The sequence below is a fragment of the Triticum urartu genome, chromosome 5A (assembly GCF_056163025.1).
Source record: "Triticum urartu cultivar PI428250 chromosome 5A, HENAU_Tu73, whole genome shotgun sequence".
In the NCBI taxonomy this organism is placed as follows: Eukaryota; Viridiplantae; Streptophyta; class Magnoliopsida; order Poales; family Poaceae; genus Triticum; species Triticum urartu.
Window position 1 is genome coordinate 444,167,998 of NC_141877.1, and position 25,753 is coordinate 444,193,750.

The window sequence follows — 25,753 nt, forward strand, 5'->3', positions numbered from 1 at the left end:
ACAAATTTCTCTGCTCCATATGCGGCTGCCTTTTGGAAAGAGGGGATATCTTATAGTTACATGGCGTCACTGATGATCTGCTCCATGGATCGTGATCCATGAAGAAAAACTAATGAAACTAATGGCGCTCCCTTCCCCTCCCTCCCCTGTGGCGACGCCACCCGCCCCCTCCTTCCCTCCGGCGGCGACCTCGTCTCGTGTGGCATCCTCCCCCTCTTCTTCCCCGCGGTCTCCTCCCTGCTCCTCCTCGGCGGCGCGCCTCGCTTCCCCCTCCTCCGCGGCTTCCTCGCCTCGCTCCGTCCTCCTCGCTCCTCCCCGGGCCAACAGGTTTTGGGCGCTTGATTCGGATGGATCTGGGTCAGACTCTGAGGCTCTTCCTTCCCCTCCTCGTCCGGTCCTTGCGGGCGGCCTTCCCATGGCTTCGGCGTCGGTCCGTCGGCGAAAATTCGCTCCTGGCGGGCGGGGTCGGTTCGTCGGGCCCGTGGTGGAGGAGGATGGCTGGCGCCGCGTTTCCTGGGGGCGCCGTCGTGCTGCGGCCTGGTCTCCGGCTTGGGCGTCGCTGGGCTTTGGTGGGGTTGGGGGCGGTGTCGCCGTCCCCTTCTCCGGTGGTCCTCCTCGCCTGTTCGTCTTCTGGGGGTGCGGCTCCGGCTTCTCCGTCGGCGGCGGCGCCGGCGTCTGCCCTAGATCTGGAGCTGGGGTTGGTGGTGGAGCCTACGTCTGGGCCGCGGGCCCTTGTGCCATGTGATGGGCCTGGTGGGCCTGGTTCGGTCCCTGCCTTGGCTTGTGTGTATGTTTCCCCCCCCCTCCCTTCTTTGGACTCTGGGCCGCGGTTGGCCCAGGCCCAGCCCCCCATGGTGCCGTATGTCGAACCGGGCCTGGCTCGGACCGGGTATATATGGTTCCGGAAGGGATCGATTCCCCCATTTCTAGGGTTCCCTGCCTCCTCCTCCGATCTGCATCGGCGCCGCCTCCCCATTCGCTCCTTCGTCAGATCTGCTCCTCCTCCCCCCCTTTCTTGTTCGTTTGCGGCGGTGGTCGCGATGGACCGCTTGCGCGGGTCTTCCAGCAAGGCTGTCTCCGGCCAGAAGCGGGGGCGCGACGGATCTGGCGAGGCGGCGGCCGATCTAGAGTATGAAGTTGTGCTGCGCGCTAAGCTCCAGGCTCGCTCACTCCTGAGGCGGGGTCGGCGGCGGCCGGTTTGTCCCCGCGTGCCTCCGGATCTGGGCCGTCGGACCCTTCGCTGCCCTTGCATGGTGCTCCTCCAGCTGCAGTCGATCCGTGGGAATTGGCGGATGCGGGGAGTCGGGCTGGCTCGTCGGGGCCGGTCCCGCCGCGTCCTCCGCATGGTGCTGCTCCCCTGGGTGGTGGGACGGTGTGGGCTCCGGCGGTGGCTGGTGGGGGTCCGTCTCGTTTCGTTCCGCGTGGTGCATCGGGGGCTCCGGTTCGCCGCCCCGTTGGCACTGCTGCTGGGCGGGGCGCCGGATCTGGGCCTGGCGCGGCTGGTGCTGCTGGTGCTGGTATTCTCCCTCCTCCCCCTCATGGTCCTGGTCACATTCCTCCTCAAACTCAGGTCGCCAACCCCACTCTCACCTGCTTCGCATGTCACCGTCCTGGTCACTTTCAGTCCCGGTGCCAAAACTCCCCCTTCTGCCTCATCTGTAGGGAAGATGGCCACCTCACGGTGGATTGCCAGAATCGTTCCAAACCTCCTGCCTTCGTTCACTATGGCCTTGGCCTTCCTGGGTGCTCATTTTTCGCCTTAGATAGGGAGGTCCCTGCTGCAGCTCCTATCCATGTGCTATCCAACCTCGGCATCATCTCTGTCCAGTCCAAACGCATTACATCCCAGGTCCTTCTTGATGAGCTCCGGTTGTGGGACGAGGGAGGGTGGGATTGGAAAATCCGCCAGCTTTTAGATTTCGAGTTTGCTACGACCTTCCCTTCCAAAGAAAGTCTCCGCATGATTTCCTCCTGTACTAGCTTCACGCTACCTCTGAATCAATTGGTTGTTTCGGTAAAGGCTGCTTCTAATGGTTCCAAGGCTATCTCCTCCCTGTCTGATGTATGGGTTCTAGTTGAAGATGTTCCTCCTACAGTGCGTACCACGGCGTTTCTGATGGCGTTCGAGGTGCTCATCGGCAGGCCTATTGAGGTCGACCATGACTCTTTGGCTATCCTCGGGCCGGTCCGTCTGCGGGTATGGTGTGTGGACCCCCTATGTATTCGTGGCTCCATTGATGTCTTCCCTTAGGCTGGTGGCTTTCGGCTCAGGGTTTGGGCGGAGGGTGCTTCGGGGCCGGTATCGCCCCCACCTCCTCCCCCGCCCCCGGCCTCTGGCAATGACGACAGGAGCAAAGATGGGGATGGTTGCCCAGACGATTCTATGCATGGCACTGATCAGCGCTTTACCCAGTCGGAGTGGGACGGGCTCTCCCCTGAAGACCAGGATATGTTGAAGGAGAATGCTCCGGTCGGTCGGGAGGCAAATGATTCACTGGCGGACTTGGTTGGAAGGGATGTTGCTTCCGGTGGGGCCAAGGGTACACCTTTCTCGATGGTGTGCTCTAATCTTCCTGCCCGTCCTGCCTCTCCTTCCCTCTCTGGCATTGAAGATCTGCCCCCAGCTGGCCCCTTACACTACAAGAAATATGTCAACTTGTGACCACCACTATTGGTCACTGAATGGTCACAAATTTCCATTTGTAACCTTTTTGTGACCAAAAACATAAGGTCAAAAGATGGCCGTCATAAACTGACTATAGCGACCTTTCTTCTGGAATGGTCGTAGACGTTTATGACCAAAATATGTCTACTGTGGCGTTTTGGTCACTAGCAACCTCCCCAGACCACGTAGGCATCCAGCGTGGCAATCTGACGTGGCACAAGATTCAGCCCGGTCCAATTCGGTTTTCTACATGGGCCTAGCCCAACAATTCGGCCTTTTTACTGTATTTTTTTCCTGTGCTTTTATTAGCTACATGGGTCTGGCCCAACAATTCAGCCTTATTAATTTCTTTGCATGTCCCTTTTTAACAGCAGATTTTCTTTTTGATCATGTATTTTTCTGGGCCATTTCTTTGCTGGGCCTCTCATGTTTTTTATATGTATCATGGGTCCACTAGTCAGATGGATCCCAGTTATCATGTTCTCATAAGTGGGTCCAAGTTGTCAGGTTCTAGCAAGTGGGTCCGACTTGTTAGGGTCATATTCCTCATTTCATTTTGACAGTAAATAAATAACCAATATTTAAATTGGCACTGACAAAAAACACATATAATACTTCAAATAACAACAGCCAGATTCAGTATAGAGCCAGATTATGTATGGAGCTCCTGCTCTACAAATAACTCTACAAGTGGAGTAACTAATTTACAAGCTCTACAAGCACTATATTCTTCAAGATGGAGCTCCTTCGTTAGAATTACAAACAGGCACATGCACCTGCTCTTGCTCTTGCTCATAGTCAGGACGCCCTGTTACATGAATCAGCAAAGAAGAATCAGAAAACTGGAGCAAATATATTATGAAGAGACCATTCAATAAAAAGGACAAGTTCTTCAGAATGATAACACAAATTCAACTAGTACAATGCTTTTAGAAGTCACAAAAAATAACAATTACTACATGGCAGATGATCATGAAGAGTATAAACACATCTTAAATCTTACTTGTAAAAAGAGAATACATGCCTATCTCCAGCAATGTTATTATTATATAGAAAAAATCATAAACGGATCCCACAATAGTACAGTACAAGTGTGGGTAGAATTCAAAAGGTACAGCTACAAGTTAATAGATCAATAAAATACGGGACTTTTGCCAGTGCATGGTACTGAAGCCTGCAATCAGTATACTGTCATAACATTGCAGGAGTGCAAAACATAGATCTGGCATAGTTTACAACATAACAAACAAACTCCGACTAAGATGGGGGAAACAACCTAAACGAACCAGCTAAACGAACCAGGATGCAGGTTGGGGACTTGGTCGGGTAACACAACCGGCAGCAGCAGCAGGTCCAGCACGTCCTATACTAGAAGCAGCTCCCATGGCCTTGAATTCCTTTCCTTGACACAATACGAGCACACATCAATAGGAGATGGTGATAAGTTGTAGAAGAAGGAGTCCTCGAGCATCAGCAGGCAATAGAGTGGAAGAAGATGAAATCGAGAGGCGGGGCGAACCTTGCTGCTGCTGCTGCCGTTGTGTCCTTGAGCTCGACCTCGCTAACCTTGACAATGTCTACCTGGTCCCAGATGCTCAAGATCTTGGTGCGAGCCTGGGTACATCACAAGTTGTGAGACATTTTCCCTCAAAGAAATAAAACATTGCAGTACAGAAACTTTCACACAAATTAACAGTTTAGTACAGAATCTGCAAAACAAATTGACAGATAAGAATTGGAACACTTTCTTATAAGTTATGCGCGCAGAGCACAAATTTATAACAATAAAACAGTCGAAACATCTAGCGCAAACAGATATGTGGTAGTTCTAGGTCAGAAATTATACTGTACATAGAAAGGAGCCCAAGCTCACCTGACATGCACAATTCTAAAATTACAGCAGTCTGACAGTACAAAACACCTAATAACATGCAAATATTTTCCATAAGTTTTACTAACCAGGACAAGAGCTGATCTATCTGTCACCAGCGGACACACTAAATTATTGTGCATCACACGGATTCTTGAAGTATCATACTTGGCCAAGCAATCTTGAACTGATCTAACCATAAGTTTTTGTATTATTTGTACCTATCAGGTTAATAAACTTAAGCAACCCGAGTAACTTAACAAGGAATCCAATGATAGTGCAAGTGCTGGAGTATGATGATATGCATGTCCAAATGAGATAATGCAACATTTCCTGCACATTCCAAGTGTGTTTGCCTCTTGCATCAATCAAGAGAAGGATGGCAAATTGAGATTGAATAAGTCAAGACACTGAAAACAGATAGATGCAAAGGTCCATGTTATTTTTCTCCCACTCACAAGGCTAATCTTTTCACCAACGAGGCAGCAAAATAAGGAAGGCAAGATCCTGATGACCCAAGATGTATATCAACGAAGAGAGGGAAGGGCCTTCCATGGCGATGGCATGGTGCTCCTCCTTCATAGCAGCAGAAGCAGCACGTTCCATGGTGATAGACCTGCACAAACCAACCATACAGATCAGACCACAAACCAAAATAGGCAGTAAACATGTTCAAATCGGGATGAGAAAGAGATTGCAAAGGGAGAAAAAAGACAGACCTGGCTGACCATGGCCATGGCCTCAACAGAGAGAGAGAGAGAGAGAGTGAGTGAGGGAAGTGCCTCCTCCTCCATGGTGCTCCTCCTTCACAGCCCGCCATGGTGCTCCTCCTCCATGGACAGCCTCAACCCGTCCCATGGTGATGACCTGCACAAACCAACAGCATGGATTAGACCAACAAATCCGGAAGAAGATGAGGGGATTGAGGAGGAGGGGCTAGGGTTTCGGGATGAGGATGGGCTTACCTACCTTGCCCGTCGTCGAAGATGCTGCGCGCTCGCCGGAGAGGACCGGACCAGCCGGTGTTGGAGGGGACCGAAACCCTAGGCCCTCTGCCGCTGCGCTGCGCTGCGTGGTTCGGGAGAGGAGAAGAGCTCCATCTCCGTCCCCATCCCCATCTCCATCTCCATGGCGGAGGTGCTGGCGCTGGCGGGAGCGGGGGGCGTTGCCGGTGGTCGCCATGGAATTGGACGGATCTGGCTGGATCTCTTGCCGGGGGGAGGAGTGGAGGGGATTGGATCTTGATTCCTTGCTGCTGTGGGCAATGGCAATTTGGGGGGAATAAATAGCAGTGGCAACACGACGGGCGGGACGGAGGTAGGAGGCCAGCACCACCGCCGCGCTCCAGGAGGGCGCCAGCGCGGAGAGGGGAGGCGGCGAGGGAAGGCGAGGCGGCGAGGGGAGGCGGCGAGGGGAGGCGAGGCGGCGAGGGGAGACGAGGTGGCGAGGGGAGAGGAAGGCAGAGGTCGCCGGCGGGGCGAGGCTCGGTTTGAGGGAGTGGAGATCGGCGGCGGGGCCGGGTTTGGGGTTGCGAGGAAGGAGAGGATGGATCTGGGGGAGTGGCTGAGTGGGGGTGGCGGCGGGTGGGGATCTGGGGGGTCGAGGGGAGGGTGGGTCGGTGGGTTAGGGTTTTTGATTCTCGGGAGAAGCTCCACCGTTGGAGGAATGCGTGATGGATGGCTCAGATTGCGTTCAATTTGGTGATCCGCGTGAAAGCGGTTCCTCGCATCTCATTGGCCGGCTAAAACGCACTTGAATCTCAAAATTTTGGACCCAAAACTTTGAATTTTTTTAAACATAACAATGGCATAGTTTGTCAAAATGATCTTGTTTTTTTTCATAAATGTGCATCTTAGAATGGCAAACGATGCCATAGTTCGACGGCTTTCATTTTCTTTGCACAAAAAGATGATTTTCCATTTTTCGAGTGCATCAAAAGGTTTTTTTAGAAGCTACCAAATATTTGTTCCAAAATAGCGCAACTCCATTTTTCAAAAATATTAGACCACATTTCATGTAAAATTGACCAAATAGTTACATGTCAAAAGCTTTTGATCCACCTCTTATAAAAAAAACAAATTTCACCCGTTCAGTAGGAAGTTGGGAAAATTTGAACAAAAATTTGTTCAACTGATTTCATATTGTGCACAAGGGTGCATATTGGAATGGCAAACAATGTTGCCTAAGGAAGTTTTCATTTATTTTGGACGAAAAAATCATTTTCCATTTTCAGAGTGCCCAAAATGAGTTTTTTTGTGAAAGACCTACCAAATAATTGTTGCAAATTTGGACCAAATGAATTTTATAAAATACTAGGCCATATTTAATGCATAATTGACCAAATAGTTGGGTGTCACAAGCTTTGATCCACCTCTGGTGAAAAAGACAAATTTCTGCCGATTCAGCTGGAAGTGGGTCAAATTTGAACTGCAGCTGCCTCATAGTTTGCTCTATATTTTTTTCAAAAATCATTTTTAGGTACAAAAGTATCTATTTAATCAGAGAAACATCAAAAGTTTTCCAAGATTCAACCACTGGCTAGGAACGGTCAAGCCCGCCGTTTTGACCGCATTTTGAAACGGGCATAAAAAATTCAAAAAAAATCAAAAAATTGGAAAACCTTCGCATTGTGTCATTATATGTGACCAAGTTTCCAAGAAAAATAATAAACTTGTAATACGGAAATTATTTTTAAAAAGTGTTCTCAGAAATGAGCTATCATACGTGAAGATTCATGGCTTTCAAGCCAAATGATCAATCTTATGGCCACATTCATGGCATAGTTTGTTCAAATGATCTCATATTGTGCACAAGGGTGCATCTTGGAATTCCAAACAATGTTGCCTAAGGAAGTTTTCATTTTCTTTGCACCGAAAATTCATTTTCCATTTTTTGAGTGCCCAAAAGGAGGTTTTTTGTGAAGGACCTACCAAATAATTGTTGCAAAAATGGACCAAATCAATTTTATAAAATACTAGGACATATATAATGCACAATTGACCAAATGGTTGGGTGAAAAAAGTTTTGATCCACCTCTGGTGAAAAAGACAAATTGTCGTCGATTTAGTTGGAAACGGGTCAAATTTGAACTGTAGCTGCCTCATAGTTTGCTCTTTATTTTTCCAAACATTATTTCTAGGTACATAAGTATCTATTTAATCAGAGAAACACCAAAAAAATTCCAAGATTCAACCACTAGCTAGGAACGGTCAAGCCCGCCGTTTTGACCGCATTTTGAAACGGGCATAAAAAATTCAAAAAAATTAAAAAATTGGAAAACCTTCGCATTGTGTCATTATATGTGACCAAGTTTCCAGAAAAAATAATAAACTTGTAATACGGTAATTATTTTAAAAAAGTGTTCTCAGAAATGAGCTATCATGTGTGAAGATTCATGTATTTCAACCCAAACGATCAATCTTATGGCCACATTCATGGCATAGTTTGTTCAAATGATCTCATATTGTGCACAAGGGTGCATCTTGGAATTCCAAACAATGTTGCCAAAGGGAGTTTTCATTTTCTTTGCACGGAAAATTCATTTTCCATTTTTCGAGTGCCCGAAATGAGATTTTTTTGTGAAGGACCTACCATATATTTGTTGCAAAATTGTATCAAATCATTTTTATAAAATACTAGGCCATATTTAATGCACAATTGACAAAATGGTTGGGTTTAAAAAGTTTTGATCCACCTCTGGTGAAAAAGACAAATTCCCGCCGATTCAGTTGGAAGCGGGTCAAATTTGAACTGCAGCTGCCTCATAGTTTGCTATTTATTTTTTACAAAAATCATTTCTAGGTACATAAGTATCTATTTAATCAGAGAAACACCAAAAAAATTCCAATATTCAACCACTAGCTAGGAACGGTCAAACCCGCCGTTTTGACCGCATTTTGAAACGGGCATAAAAAATTCAAAAAAAATCAAAAAATTGGAAAACCTTCGCATTGTGTGATTATATGTGAACAAGTTTCCAGGAAAAATAATAAAATTGTAATACAGTAATTATTTTAAAAAAGTGTTCTCAGAAATGAGCTATCAAGTGTGAAGATTCATGGCTTTCAAGCCAAATGATCAATCTTATGGCCACATTCATGGCATAGTTTGTTCAAATGATCTCATATTATGCACAAGGGTGCATATTGAAATAGCAAACAATGTTGCCTAAGGAAGTTTTCATTTTCTTTGGACAAAAAAACCATTTTCCATTTTTCAAGTGCCTGAAATGAGTTTTTTTTGTGAAGGACCTACCATATATTTGTTGCAAAATTGGACCTAATCAATTTTATAAAATACTAGGCCATATTTAATGCACAATTGACAAAATGGTTGGGTGTCAAAAATTTTGATCCACCTATGGTGAAAAAGACAAATTCTCGTCGATTCAGCTGGAAGCGGGTCAAATTTGAACTGCAGCTGCGTCATAGTTTGCTCTTTATTTTTTCCAAAAATCATTTCTAGGTACATAAGTATCTATTTAATCATAGAAACACCAAAAAAATTCCAAGATTCAACCACTAGCTAAGAACGGTCATTCCCGCCGTTTTGACCGCATTTTGAAACAGGCATAAAAAATTCAAAAAAATCAAAAAATTGGGAAACCTTCGCATTGTGTCATTATATGTGGCCAAGTTCCTAGGAAAAATACGGCAATTATTTTTAAAAAGTGTTCTAAAAAATGAGCTATCACGTGTGGAGATCAATGGCTTTCAAGCCAAATGATCAATCTTATGGCCACATTCATGGCATAATTTGTTCAAATGATCCCATATTGTGCACAAGGGTGTATATTGGAATGGCAAACAATGTTGCCTAAGGAAGTTTTCATTTTCTTTGGACGAAAAAACCATTTTCCATTTTTTGAGTGCCCAAAAGGAGGTTTTTTTGTGAAGGACCTCCCAAATAATTGTTGCAAAATTGGACCAAATCATTTTTATAAAATACTAGGCCATATTTAATGCACAATTGACAAAATTGTTGGGCGTCAAAAGTTTTCATCCACCTCTGGTGAAAAAGACAAATTCCCGCCGATTCAGTAGGAAGCGGGTCAAATTTGAACTACAGCTGCCTCATAGTTTACTATTTATTTTTTCCAAAATCATTTATAGTTACATAAGTACCTATTTAATCATAAATACATGGTTTGATGGCGATACGTCGAGGTTTGGGCGGTGGCCAAGGCCCCCAACTCTAGAGCGCGTAAACTCGCATGCCCGACGCGTGGTCACCACGTGACCGTGGCGTTGCCATGTGTTCTGGGCAGCCTAGGCATGTCTAGTGGGTTGGGCACTCCCCAGGTAGGTTCTAGGAAGAAAATTACAACATAAGATTCTCACGAGGAGACCGATCGATGCTCAAACATGAATTAGCAGCCAAGTGTTTGATTAGCGGTACGGGAAATGCACATGGCCAATGGGCGTGAGTTTTTGCTGAGGATGATCATCGACTAAGAAGAATGTCTTCGCAAATTTTCAGATCAAAAGGAGGATCCTAGGTGGTACTTGCTTTGCAAAGTACCACACTAGAGAGAAATATGAATGTTGAAGCTGGGCTCAAAATAATGAATGGATTGAGCTGAAATTTGGTGGAGGATGGTTATTTGGGCATTGGAAAGCACCTTAGAAAATTGATACCATTTGGACATGCCAAAGTGGTACTTCCTTCACAATGCTCTTCTATGGACAGAAACTTGGGAAAACTAGTGAGAGAAATTGGATGAATGAAATGAGCTCGAATTTGGTGTAGGTAAGTTACATAGGTATGGTTATTCCCTGGTAGATTTTCAGATCATTTGGGTAAGCCTAGCTAGTACTTACTTCACAAAGCTTCTCTCGAGGTAGAAACTTTGAAAATTTCCTGAGAAAGATTGACTAGGAAAATGGAGCTGAATATTATCATGTGGCAATGATTTGGGTATGGAAGAGTGCCCAAAGAGTTTGAGGTTAATAGGAGGGGTCTAGATAACACTTGCTTTGCAACGTGCCAATTTGGCCATAAAATATAAATTGAACCTGGGCTCATAGATAATTTTCCTGAGCTGCAATTTGGAGGAGGGTGATAATTTGGGCATATGAAGAAACTGTATAAATTTCATGTCATTTGGATATATAAAAAAGGTACTTCCTTCACAATGCTTCTAGGTGGACAAAAACTTTGGAAATTTGCCGAGGAAGATTTGCTAGGCAAGTGGAGCTGAATTTTGTCATGCGGTAATGATTTGGATAGGAAAGAGTGCCTAAATATTCCGAGGGCAATCAAGAATATATAAATAGCACTTCCTTCATAAAGTGTTGTCGTGAACAGAATAGGAAAATGAATATTGTTGAATTAGTTTTGAACTAGGCAAGGAAGGATTTTTACATATTTGATGAAGATATGACCCAAAGAATTTATGAGATTTTTTTTGGAATTTTGGGAATGACAGAAATATATGTTGCTTCACAACCTAGGGCAAAATCTGCCACATGGACATGACACATAGGCAAAACTGATGAGGTGGCGCCTAGTCATAGCAACCCACCACAATTTACAAGGTTATGACCATCTATATTGGTCATGATCAGCTAGAAATAAGGCAGCAGACCAGTGCTATCTGCTTTATGACCATTTCGTGTAAGGAAATTACGACCTTTCTGACCAAAATGGTCGTTATAGTTTAGGTTTTGGAGCCCCCCGAACAACTTTTGACCAATTGGTCTGAAATGGTCATAGATCTATGACCAATTCTTCCAGGGTCACTAACAGAAGGTCACAAGTTGACATATTTCTTGTAGTGTTAGCCTCCAAGAAGAAGAAGAAGTCGTCGGTCAAGAAATACTCTGCTAAGAGCAGGGCATCTGGTGATTCAAGGCAGTCTACGGCTGGGCTCTGTCGCAAGCTCGATGCTGACTTGGGTACGGCCTCGGGCCGGTCTTCTGCTGTGGCGTCTCCCCGCCGTGTTCGCCCTGTGCCAGTGCGTTCGCCCGCTTCCACGGCTTGTAAAAGTGGCCGTGTCTCCAACAGCGGAGAGAGGGTGGCTGATCGGGCTGCTCGGCGCGCTGTGGCTCGGGATCTGCCTCCTTCAGGTTCGCGCCTAGACCCCTCCTCCTCTCTCCCCAATGTTCATTCTCCTGTTCGTTTAGTGCTGTCGTCTCAATTTGATGAACATCTGCTTAGTATATTAGATGATGTGGGCATTTGCTTAGACGCTAGTTTGGGCTCTCCCTCTTCTCTACTTGGTGTTATTAGGGCTAATGAATTAGCTCGGACTGACATTGCAAAAGCCAAGGAGGCTGGGGTGGGACTGAGTGCCCCACTGGTTGTGGCTGGTGGGGATGAGGGGGGAGATGACAGGAGTCAGGCTTCCCCGGCTGTATCTAAACACGGGGCTGGGAAACGTGCTAAATCCTGCAAGGCTCCAAGCAGGTCGAGTCTTAGAATCAAAAACCTTTCCTTCAGATGAAGGCCCTATTTTGGAACATAAGAGGTTTCGGTGCTAGGGGCGCAAGGACCAGCTTAAAGACTTGGTTCGTTCTGAAAATGTTGATTTTATTGGCCTTGTCGAGACTCTCAAACCCTCCTTCTCCCCTAGTGAACTCTCGGTCGTTGCTGGGATAGATAGATTCAATTGGAATTTTGTGGCCCCTCATGGTCACTCGGGTGGTCTTCTTCTTGGCAACAAAAAAGATGTTTTTGATTTTGTCGCTTTTGATCATGGCATTTTTTGGGCTAGCACGGTGGTCTCTCATCGATCCCTTAATTCTTTACTTGAAATCATGGTGGTTTATGGTCCGGCTGATCATTCTATGTCTTATATCTTTCTGGATGAACTTAGTAATAAAATCGATTCTTGTCAGCTGCCACTCTTGATTGGGGGCGATTTCAACTTGATGCGATACCCGTCGGATGAGAGTTCCTCTAATTTTTCATGGCCACTAGCCGATGCTTTCAATGCTTTCATTAGGGACACGGCTATCCACGAAATCCCTAGGGTTGGGGCCCATTTCACCTGGACGAATCGCCAAACCTCTCCCAAACGTTCTGTCCTTGATCGGGTTTTCGTGTGTCCTAGTTGGGACTCGCTGTTTCCCCGTGTCAGCCTCAGAGCACTAGCTATAGTGGGATCTGATCACTCCCCCCTGATTCTTGATGATGGTACTCGCTCGGTTGCCTTCCCGAGGTTTCAGTTCGATGCTTCGTGGCTCCAAGTGGAGGGTTTTGCCGACTTGATTGCGCAAAAGATTTTGGTTTTCCTGTCTTCTAACCGCCGATCTTTTGGCCCGATGGACGATTGGCATCAATGCTCCTATTTTCTTCGTAGATTCCTTAGAGGTTGGTCTAAAAACCATTATGCTGAGTCAAGGCGGGACAAAGCTAGGCTGGCTGCTCAAATTGAGGTGCTTGATGCTCGTGCGGATAATCCAGGCCTATCCGCGGCCGAATGGCAGATCCGCTACGGTCTTGAAGAGGCTCGTTTGGGTATTCATCGTCAGGAGGAAGTATATTGGAAGCAAAGAGGCACTATTAACTGGACCTTAAAGGGTGACTCACCCACGGCCTATTTCTTTGCCATTGCAAATGGTAGACGTCGGAGATGCCTGATTGATAGTCTCCTTATCGAGGGCGTCAGGGTCTCTAATCAGTCTGTGATTATGCGCCACGTGGTCCACTTCTTTTCTAACCTCTTATCTGCTAAACCTGAGTTGGGTTTTAGGTTGACGCCATCCTTTTGGTTTCCCCTCGAACAAGTGTCGAGTTCTGAAAATGAGATTCTGATGATTCCCCCTTCTGAAGAGGAGATTTTCGAAGCGATTCGATCTGCCAACTCTAATGCGACTTTCGGGCCTGACGGATTCTCCATTCCTTTCTTTCGGCAATTCTGGCCTCAGTTAAAAGGCCTCATTTAGGCTATTACACAAGGTTTTTGGCTGGGAACTATTGACATCTCTAGACTGAATTACGCGGTACTCACTCTCATCCCTAAGGTCAAAGGTGTTGACTTGATTTCCCAGTTTAGGCCCATTGCTTTAATTAACAACTTTGTGAAGATTCCGGCTAAGGGTTTGGCAACTAGGGTTTCTCTGATCGCCCATCGTGTCATTAGTCCTTTTCAATCTGCGTTCATGAAGGGGAGATTTATTTTGGATGGGGTGCTTTGCTTGCATGAGATAGTCCATGACCTGCGGACCAAGGGCACTAAGGCTGTGGTTCTTAAGTTTGACTTCGAAAAGGCCTATGACTCGGTGAGTTGGAATTTCCTTCGCCAAGTTCTTCTTGCTAAGGGCTTTGAGGGAGCGGTGGTTCACCGTCTTATGCAGCTTGTCTCGGGTGGGCACACGGCTGTGGCGGTGAATGGTCAGATTAGTAATTTCTTTGCTAATGGTAGGGGCCTTAGACAAGGGGATCTGGCGTCCCCGTTGCTCTTTAATTTCGTTGCGGATGCGCTCTCTCATATCCTTTCTCGAGCAGCTACTGCTAGGCACATTACGCCTGTTAGTTCTCACCTTATCCCCAATGGCATCACTCACCTTCAATACGCGGACGACACCATTATTATGGTTGAACTTAATGAGGACAGCCTCACGAACCTGAAATTTCTCCTCTTATGCTTTGAAGCGCTTTCGGGTCTTAAAATCAACTTTTCAAAGAGCAAAGTTATTGTGAATGGGGTGCTTGATACGGAAGCTCAGAGAGTGGCTCATCTTCTCAATTGTTCTCTAGGGTATTATCCTCTCAAATACCTGGGCTTACCAATCTCCCCTCTCAAGCTCTTGGCTAAAGATTTTGCCCCGACAGTGACTAAAGTAGGCAATAGAGTTTTGCCGTGGAGAGGCCGTTATAATTCCCAGGCGGGCAAGGTTGCCCTTACTAATGCGTGCCTCTCCTCCCTTCCAATGTTTCTAATGGGCTTCTATCTCTTGTCCGGAGGGATTCACGCTGGTTTCGACAAGCATAGGGGTGCTTTCTATTGGAACTCCTCTGATAATAAGCGCAAATATAGGATGGTTAAGTGGGACCTGATTTGCAGACCTAAGAGCATGGGGGTCCTAGGCATCATTAATACTTTGGTCATGAACAAGTGCCTCATGATAAAATGGTGGTGGAAGATTATGTTCCTCGAGGAGCATTCCACCTGGCTATCTCTTCTCAAAGCTAAGTACTTCCCCTCCTCGAGCCCTATGTTCGCCTCCTCCTCTGGTGGCTCTCAGTTTTGGCGCCAGCTCGTTAAAGTTCGACCGATCTTCCAATCCCTTGCTAAATTTGTAGTTCGGAATGGTATATCCACTCGTTTTTGGTTACACTGGTGGGTAGGGGATACCACGCTTGCGGTGGCCTACCCGACCCTGTTCTTGTATTGCGCTGATCCCAAGATCTCTATCTCTGAGCTCTCGGCTCACGACAGGGTCCTTGATTTCCGGCGTTCTCTTTCTCCTGTGGAGTTGAATGATTGGCAACGTCTTACTGTCTGCTTCCCCTTGCTCTCGGAGGAAGATGAGTCGGTGGTCTGGCCTCACACTGCCTCGAGGCGTTTCTCAGTTAAATCTGCCTACTCCAAACTTATCTCGGGTGCCCGCACAGCTAAATTCAAGGATATTTGGCCAGCTCGTATTCCTCCTAAGATAAAAATTTTCCTGTGGCAAGCTTTCCGGCGAAACCTTCCTGCGGTCGATCAAATTAGGAAGAGGAACGGGCCGGGCTCTGATAGATGTGCGCTTTGTGGGGCTCTTGAAAACACCGAGCATATATTTTTCCATTGCTCTTTGGCTAAATTCCTCTGGAGTTGCATTAGACTTTGGCTTCATGTTAATTGGCATCCATCCTCTTTCGAGGATTTGCGGCGTTGTGTTAATACTTTAGCAGGCCGGACTAAGAGGGTATTCTGGGTTGGCTGGGTAGCGATCTGTTGGTCGCTGTGGACTACTAGAAACAAGTTCACTATCGAACACATTTTCCCGGCTAACCCTGTGAATTGCTTATTTAAAGCCAATGTCTTTTAGCAGCAGTGGAGATCATTGACTAAGGAAGGGGACCTAGAGGCTTTCGACGACATGTTATCTAAGATGAGATCTACGGCGTCTTCCCTGTTGCAGCGCTCTAGGAGGATGGCTTAATTTCCAGTTCTTTTGGACTCTTTGCTGGCCTGTGTGCCATGTTTGGTTGGTTTCCATGTACTCGCACTTCTTAACTCTGTTCTGCTCGGCTTATGTGTTGTTCTGGGGGCTGTGATGTGACTCTGCCTGGTGGCTTTATTTATAAAGTCGGGCGCATGCCTTTTATCTTAAAAAAAGCATTGACTGACCTATAACTTGATAAATGGAAAACAACCAAGTGTGTAGGTTTTTCAAATGCATATTCAAGCATCACCCCATCATTTTTTTCCGAAAAGGAATCTTAAACAGTAGTACGGCAACTCCAAAAATAAATTTGCTAACCGGCGAAAAATAAGGAAAGATGACTAAATATCTATCCTATTATTGGACCGTCTGATACGTCCATTTTGCATCATGCTTTTATATCAATATTTATTGCATTATGGGTTGTTATTACACATTATATATGAATACTTATGGCTATTCTCTCTTATTTTACAAAGTTTACCATGAAGAGGGCGAATGCCGGCAGCTGGAATTCTGGCTGGAAAAGGAGCAAACGTTGGAAACCTATTCTGCACAGCTCCAAAAGTCCTGAAACTCCACGAAACAACTTTTTGGAATTTATAAGAATTTCTGAGCGAAAGAAATAGGTCAGGGGGCCCACACCCTGTCTAGGAGACAGGGGGCGCATCCCCTATCTCCTGGGCCCCCTGGTGGGCCTCCGGCGTCCATCTTCTGCTATATCATCACTTTTACCCTGGAAAAAATCGTGGGCAAGCTTACGGGACGAAACTCCGCCGCTACGAGGCGGAACCTTGGCGGAATCAATCTAGGGCTCTGGCGGAGCTGTTCTGCCGGGGACACTTCCCTCCGGGAGGGGGAAATCATCATCAACGTCATCACCAACGATCCTCTCATCGGGAGGGGATCAATCTCCATCAACATCTTCACCAGCACCATCTCCTCTCAAAACCCTAGTTCATCTCTTGTATCCAATCTTGTATCAAAACCACAAATTGGTACCTGTGGGTTGCTAGTAGTGTTGATTACTCCTTGTAGTTGATGCTAATTGGTTTACTTGGTGGAAGATCGTATGTTCAGATATTTTATGCATATTATTACCCCTCTGACTATGAACATGAATATGCTTTTGTGAGTAGTTACGTTTTTTCCTGAGGACATGGGTAAAGTCTTGCTATTAGTAGTCATGTGAATTTGGTATTCCTTCGATATTTTGATGAGATGTATGTTGTCTTTTCCTCTAGTGGTGTTATGTGAACGTCGACTACATGACACTTCACCATTATTTGGGCCTAGAGGAAGGCATGGGGAAGTAATAATTAGATGATGGGTTGCTAGAGTGACAGAAGCTTAAACCCTAGTTTATGTGTTGCTTCGTTAGGGGCTGATATGGACCCATATGTTTAATGTTGTGGTTAGGTTTACCTTAATACTTCTTATTGTAGTTGTGGATGCTTGCAATAGGGGTTAATCATAAGTGGGATGCTTGTCCAAGTTAGGGCAGTACCCAAGTACCGGTCCACCCACATATCAAATTATCAAAGTACCAAACGCGAATCTTATAAACGTGATGAAAACTAGCTTGACGATAATTCCCAATGTGTCCTCGGGAGCTCCTTCCTCATTATTAGAAATTGTCCAGGATTATCCTTTGCTACATAAAGGATTGGGCCACCTTGCTGCACTTTATTTACTTGTTGCTCGTTACTATTTATCCTATCACAAAACTATCTATTACCTACAATTTCAGTGCTTGCAGAGAAAACCTTACTGAAAACCGCTTATCATTTCCTTCTGCTCCTCGTTGGGTTCGACACTCTTACTTATCGAAAAGACTACGATAGATCCCCTATACTTGTGGGTCATCAAGACTCTTTTCTGGCACCGTTGCCGGGGAGTGAAGCGCTTTTGGTGAGTGGAACTTGGTAAGGAAACATTTATATAGTGTGCTGAAATTTTCTGTTACTTGTCACTATGGAAGCTAATCCTTTGAGGGGCTTGTTTGGGGTATCTTCACCCCAACCAGAAGAGCAAAGAGTTGCTCCTCAACCTATTGAACTTTATGAAAATATTTACTTTGAGATTCCTTCGGGTATGATAGAAAAACTGCTAGCTAATCCATTTGCAGGAGATGGAACATTGCATCCCGATTTACACCTTATCTTTGTGGATGAAGTTTGTGGATTATTTAAGCTTGCAGGTATTCCCGATGATGTTGTCAAAAGGAAGGTCTTCCCTTTATCTTTGAAGGGAGATGCATTGACATGGTATAGGCTATGTGATGATACGAGATCTTGGAATTATAAGCGATTGAAGTTGGAATTTCACCAGAAGTTCTATCCTCTGCATCTTGTTCATCATGATCGTAATTACATATATAATTTATGGCCTCGCGAAGGAGAAAGCATCGCTCAAGCTTGGGGGAGGCTTAAGTCAATGTTATATCCTCGGGAAATGATTATTCACAACTTTTATGCTCGGCTTTCTCTTGATAATCGCAACCTGCTCGATACTTCTGGTGTTGGTTCTTATATGCTGAAGACTATTGATTTCAAATGGGACTTATTGGAAAGAATTAAACACAACTCTGAAGATTGGGGTTCCGACGATGGTAAGGAGTCAGGTATGACACCTAAGTTCGATTGTGTTAAATCTTTTATGAATACCGATGTTTTCGTGGATTTAGCGCTAAGTATGGACTTGACTCTGAGATAGTAGCTACTTTTTGTGTATCTTTTGCTACTCATGTTGATCTCCCTAAAGAGAAGTGGTTTAAATATAATCCTCCTGTTGAAGCGAAAGTAGTTGCACCTATTACAGTCGAAGAAAAGATATTACCTATAGTGATCCTATTGTTCCTACTGCTTATGTTGAAAAACCTCCTTTTCCTGTTAGGATAAAAGATCATGCTAAAGCTTTGATTGTTGTTCGTAAGAGTAATACTAGGACTTATACACCTCCTGAGCAAATTAATGTTGAACCTAGTATTGCTATGGTTAAAGATCTCTTGGATGAGGACTTAGATGGGCATGTTATTTCTTTCTTGGGTGAGCCTGCTAATATTGCTAGACCCGATACTAAGACACGTAGACCTGTTGTAGGCATGCCTGTTATTTCTGTTAAAATAGGAGATCATTGTTATCATGGCTTATGTGATATGGGTGCTAGTGCTAGTGTGATACCTTATGATTTTTATAAATAAATTATGCATGACATTGCACCCATTGAATTAGAATACATTGATGTTACTATTAAGCTTGCTAATAGGGATACCATTAAACCTATTGGGATTGCTAGAGATGTTGAAGTTTTGTGTGGGAAGGTTAAATACCCTACTGATTTTCTTGTTCTTGGTTCCCCACAAGATGATTTTTGTCCCATTATTTTCGGTAGACCCTTCTTGAATACTGCTAGTGCTACGATTAACTGCAAAAAGAATATTGTTACTGTTGGCATAGATGGGATGTCTCATGAGTTTAATTTCGCTAAGTTTAGTAGACAACACCGTGAAAGGGAACCACCTAGTAAGGATGAAATTATTGGCCTTGCTTCCATTGTTGTTCCTCCAACTAATCCGTTAGAACAATATTTGCTAGACCATGAAAACGATATGTTTATGAAGGAAAGGGAAGAAATAGATGAAGTGTTCCTTAAACAGGAACCTATGCTGAAACATAACCTTCCCGTTGAAATTCTTGGGGATCCCCCTCCACCCAAGGGTGATCCCGTGTTTCAACTCAAACCATTACCTGATAATCTTAAGTATGCTTATCTTGATGAAAAAAATATCCTGTTATTATTAGTGCTAACCTTTCAGAGAAAGAAGAAGAAAGATTATTGAAAACTCTGAAGAAGCACCGAGCAGCTATCGGATATACTCTGGATGATCTTAAGGGCATTAGTCCCACATTATGTCAACACAAAATTTCAGTGGAGAAAGATGTGTTGGGGAACGTAGCATAAATTCAAAATTTTCCTACGTGTCACGAAGATCTATCTATGGAGTCATCTAGCAACGAGGGAGGAGTGGATCTACATACCCTTGTAGATCGCGCGCGGAAGCGTTCAAGAGAACGGGGTTGATGGAGTCGTACTCGTCGTGATCCAAATCACCGATGATCCTAGCGCCGAACGGACGACACCTCCGCGTTCAACACACGTACGGAACGGAGACGTCTCCCACGCCTTGATCCAGCAAGGAGGAGGGAGAGGTTGATGGAGATCCAACAGCACGACGGCGTGGTGGAAGTAGCGGGATTCCAACAGGGCTTCGCTAAGCGCTGCGGGAGGAGGGAGATGTGTCACGGGAGGGAGAGGGAGGCGCCAGGCCTTAGGTATGGTTGCTCCTCCTTTTCCCCACTATATATAGGGCCAAGGGAGAGGGGGGAGGCACATCCCTTGCCCCTTCCTCCAAGGAAGGGTGCGGCCAAGGGGGGGAGGAGTCCATCCTCCCCAAGGCACCTCGGAGGTGCCTTCCCCCTTTAGGACTCTCCCCTTTTTTTCTCTCTTGGCGCATGGGCCTCTTGGGGCTGGTGCCCTTGGCCCATATAGGCCAAGACACACCCCCTACAGCCCATGTGGCCCCCCGGGGCAGGTGGCCCCACCCGGTGGACCCCCGGGACCCTTCCGGTGGTCCCGGTACAATACCGGTGACCCCGAAACTTGTCCCGATGGCCGAAATAGCACTTCCTATATATAATTCTTTACCTCCGGACCATTCCGGAACTCCTCGTGACGTCCGGGATCTCATCCGGGACTCTGAACAACTTTCGGGTTACCGCATACTAATATCTCTATAACCCTAGCGTCACCGAACCTTAAGTGTGTAGACCCTACGGGTTCGGGAGACATGAAGACATGACCGAGACGTTCTCCGGTCAATAACCAACAGCGGGATCTGGATACCCATGTTGGCTCCCACATGTTCCACGATGATCTCATCGGATGAACCACGATGTCAAGGACTTAATCAATCCCGTATTCAATTCCCTTTGTCTAGCGGTATTATACTTGCCCGAGATTCGATCGTCGGTATACCGATACCTTGTTCAATCTCGTTACCGGCAAGTCTCTTTACTCGTTCCGTAACACATCATCCCGTGATCAACTCCTTGATCACATTGTGCACATTATGATGATGTCCTACCGAGTGGGCCCAGAGATACCTCTCCGTTTACACGGAGTGACAAATCCCAGTCTCGATTCGTGCCAACCCAACAGACACTTTCGGAGATACCTGTAGTGCACCTTTATAGTCACCCAGTTACGTTGTGACGTTTGGTACACCCAAAGCATTCCTACGGTATCCGGGAGTTGCACAATCTCATGGTCTAAGGAAATGATACTTGACATTAGAAAAGCTTTAGCATACGAACTACACGATCTTTGTGCTAGGCTTAGGATTGGGTCTTGTCCATCACATCATTCTCCTAATGATGTGATCCCGTTATCAATGACATCCAATGTCCATGGTCAGGAAACCGTAACCATCTATTGATCAACGAGCTAGTCAACTAGAGGCTCACTAGGGACATGGTGTTGTCTATGTATCCACACATGTATCTCAGTTTCCTATCAATACAATTATAGCATGGATAATAAACGATTATCATGAACAAGGAAATATAATAATAACTAATTTATTATTGCCTCTAGGGCATATTTCCAACAGTCTCCCACTTGCACTAGAGTCAATAATCTAGTTCACATCGCCATGTGATTAACATTCACAGGTCACATCGCCATGTGACCAACATCCAAAGAGTTTACTAGAGTCAGTAATCTAGTTCACATCACTATGTGATTAGCACTCAATGAGTTCTGGGTTTGATCATGTTGCTTGTGAAAGAGGTTTTAGTCAACGGGTCTGAACCTTTCAGATCCGTGTGTGCTTTACAAATCTCTATGTCATCTCCTAGATGTAGCTACCACGTTCTATTTGGAGCTTATTCTAAATAACTGTTCTACTATACGAATCCAGTTTACTACTCAGAATAATCTGGATTAGTGTCAAAGTTTGCATCGGCGTAACCCTTTACGACGAACTCTTTTACCACCTCCATAATCGAGAAAATTCCTTAGTCCACTAGTTACTAAGGATAACTTTGACCACTGTCCTGTGATCCGTTCTTGGATCACTCTTGTACCCCTTGACTGACTCATGGCAAGGCACACTTCAGGTGCGGCACACAGCATAGCATACTGTAGAGCCTATGTCTTAAGCATAGGGGACGACCTTCGTCCTTTCTCTCTATTCTGCCGTGGTCGAGCTTTAAGTCTTAACTTCATACCTTACAACTCAGGCAAGAACTCCTTCTTTGACTGATCCATCTTGAACACCTTCATGATCATATCAAGGTATGTGCTCATTTGAAAGTACCATTAAGCATTTTGATCTATCCTTATAGATCTTGATGCTCAATGCTCAAGTAGCTTAATCCAGGTTTTCCATTGAAAAACACTTTCCAAATAACCCTATATGCTTTCCAGAAATTCTACGTCATTCTGATCAACAATATGTCAACAACATATACTCATCAGAAATTCTATAGTGCTCCCACTCACTTCTTTGGAAATGCAAGTTTCTCATAAACTTTGTATACATCCAAAATCTTTGATCATCTCATCAAAGCATACATTCCAACTCCGAGATGCTTACTCCAGTCCTTAGAAGGATTGCTGGAGCTTTGCATACTTATTAGCATCTTTCAGGATTGACAAAACCTTCTGGTTGTATCACATACAACCTTTCCTCAAGAAAATCGTCGAGGAAACAATGTTTTGACATCCTATCTGCAAGATTTCATAAATAATGCAGTAATTGCTAATATAATTCCAACAGACTCTTAGCATCGCTGCGAGTGAGAAAGTCTCATCATAGTCAACTCCTTGAACTTGTCGGAAAAAATCTTAACGACAAGTCGAGCTTTCTTAATGGTGACATTTACCATCATTGTCCGTCTTCCTTTTAAAATCCATCTACACTCAACAGCCTTACGACCATCAAGTAGTTCTTCCAAAGTCTACACTTTGTTTTCATACATGGATCCTCTCTCGGATTATATGGCCTCAAGCCATTTATCGGAATCCAGGCCCACCATCGCTTCTCCATAGCTCGTAGGTTCATTGTTGTCTAGCAACATGACTTCCAAGACAGGATCACGTACCACTCTGAAGTAGTACGCATCCTTGTCATCCCACGAGGTTTGGGAGTGACTTGATCCGAAGTCTCATGATCAATATCATAAGCTTCCACTTCAATTGGTGTAGGTGCCACAGGAACAACTCTTTGTGCCCTGCTATATACTAGTTGGAGTGACGGTTCAATAACCTCATCAAGTCTCCACCATCCTCCCACTCAATTCTTTCGAGAGAAACTTTTCCTCGAGAAAGGACCCAATTCTAGAAACAATCCTTTATTGCTTTCAGATCTGAGACAGGAGGTATACCCAACTGTTTTGGGTGTCCTATGAAGATGCATTTATCCGCTTTGGGTTCAAGCTTATCAGCCTAAAACTTTTTCACATAAGCGTCGCAGCCCCAAACTTTTAAGAAATGACAGCTCAGGTTTCTCTAAACCATAGTTCATATGGTGTCATCTCATCGGAATTACGTGGTGCCCTATTTAAAGTGAATGTGGTTGTCTTTAATGCCTAACCCATAAACTATCGTGGTAATTCGATAAGAGACATCATGGTATGCATCATATCCAATAGGGTGCAGTTATGATGTTCGGACACACCATCACACTATGGTGTTCTAGGCTGTATTAGTTGTGAAACAATTTCCACAATGTCTTAATTCTGTGCCAAACTCGTAATTCAGATATTCATCTCTATGATCATATCATAGATATTTTTATCCTCTTATCACGACGATCTTCCAACTTCACACTGAAATTACTTGAACCTTTCAATAATTCAGACTTGTGATTCATCAAGTAAATATACTCAACATCTACTGAAATCATCTGTGAAGTAAGAACATAACAATATCCACTACACGCCTCAGCACTCATTGGACTGCACACATCAAAATGCATTACTTCCAACAAGTTGCTTTCTAGTTCCATTTTACTGAAAACGAGGCTTTCAGTCATCTTGCCCATGTGGTATAATTTGCATGTCTCAAGTGATTCAAAATCAAGTGAGTCCAAACGCTCCATTTGCATGGAGTTTCTTCATGCATATACACCAATAGACATGGTTCGCATGCCTCAAACTTTTCAAAAACGAGTGAGCCCAAAGATCCATCAACATGGAGCTTCTTCATGCGTTTTATACCGATATGACTTACGTGGCAGTGCCACAAGTAGGTGGTACTATCATTACTATCTTTTGGCATGAACATGTGTATCACTACGATCGAGATTCAATAAACCATTCATTTCAGGTGCGAGACCATTGAAGGTATTATTCAAATAAACAGAGTAACCGTTATTCTCCTTAAATGAATGACCGTATTGCGATAGACATAATCCAATCATGTCTACGCTCAACGCAAACACCAATCTCGATGGTAGAGGGAGCGTGCGATGCTTGATCATATCAACATTGGAAACACTTCCAACACATATCATCAGCTCACCTTTAGCTAGTCTCCGTTTATTCCGTAGCTTTTATTTCGAGTTACTAACACTTAGCAACCGAACCAGTATCTAATACCCTGGTGCTACTAGGAGTACTAGTAAAGTACACATCAACACAATGTATATCCAATATACTTCTATCGACCTTGCCAGCCTTCTAATCTACCAAGTATCTAGGGTAATTCTGCTCCAGTGGTTGTTCCCCTTATTACAGAAGCACTTAGTCTCGGGTTTGGGTTCAACCTTGGGTTTCTTCACTAGAGCAGCAGCTGAATTGCCGTGTCATGAAGTATCCCTTCTTGCCCTTGCCCTTCTTGAAACTAGTGGTTTCACCAACCATCAATAATTGATGCTCCTTCTTGATTTCTACTTTCGCGGTGTCAAACATCGCGAATATCTCAAGGATCATCATATATATCCCTGATATATTATAGTTCAACACGAAGCTCTAGCAGCTTGGTGGTAATGACTTCGGAGAAACATCACTATCTCATCTGGAAGATCAACTCCCACTCGATTCAAATGATTGTTGTACTCAGACAATCTGAGCACAAGCTCAACAATTGAGCTTTTCTCCCTTAGTTTGCAGGCTAAGAAAATCGTCGGAGGTCTTATACCTCTTGACGTGGGCACGAGCCTGAAATCCCAATTTCAGCCCTCGAAACATCTCATATGTTTCGCGACGTTTCAAAAACCGTCTTCGGTGCCTCAACTCTAAACCGTTTAACTGAACTATCACGTAGTTATCAAAACGTGTATGTCAGATGTTCGCAACATCCACAGACAACGTTCGAGGTTCAGCACACTGAGCGGTGCATTAAGGACATAAGCCTTCCATGAAGCAATGAGGACAATCCTTAGTTTACGGACCTAGTCCGCATAATTGCTACTATCATCTTTCAACTAATTTTTCTCTAGGAACATATCTAAATAGTAGAACTAAAGCGCGAGCTACGACATAATTTGCAAAAATCCTTTTGACTATGTTCAGGATAATTAAGTTCATCTAATGAACTCCCACTCAGATAGACATCCCTCTAGTCATCTAAGTGATTACATGATCCGAGTCAACTAGGCCGTGTCCGATCATCACGTGAGACGGACTAGTCAACATCGGTGAACATCTTCATGTTGATCGTATCTTCTATACGACTCATGCTCGACCTTTCGGTCTTCTGTGTTCCGAGGCCATGTCTGTACATGCTAGGCTCGTCAAGTTAACCCTAAGTGTTTCGCGTGTGTAAATCTGTCTTACACCCGTTGTATGTGAACGTTAGAATCTAACACCCGATCATCACGTGGTGCTTCGAAACATGAACTGTCGCAACGGTGCACAGTTAGGGGAGAACACTTCTTGAAACTGTTGTAAGGGATCATCTTATTTACTACCGTCGTTCTAAGCAAATAAGATGTATAAACATGATAAACATCACATGAAATCAAATAATAGTGACATGATATGGCCAATATCATATAGCTCCTTTGATCTCCATCTTGGGGCTCCATGATCATCATCGTCACCGGCATGACACCAT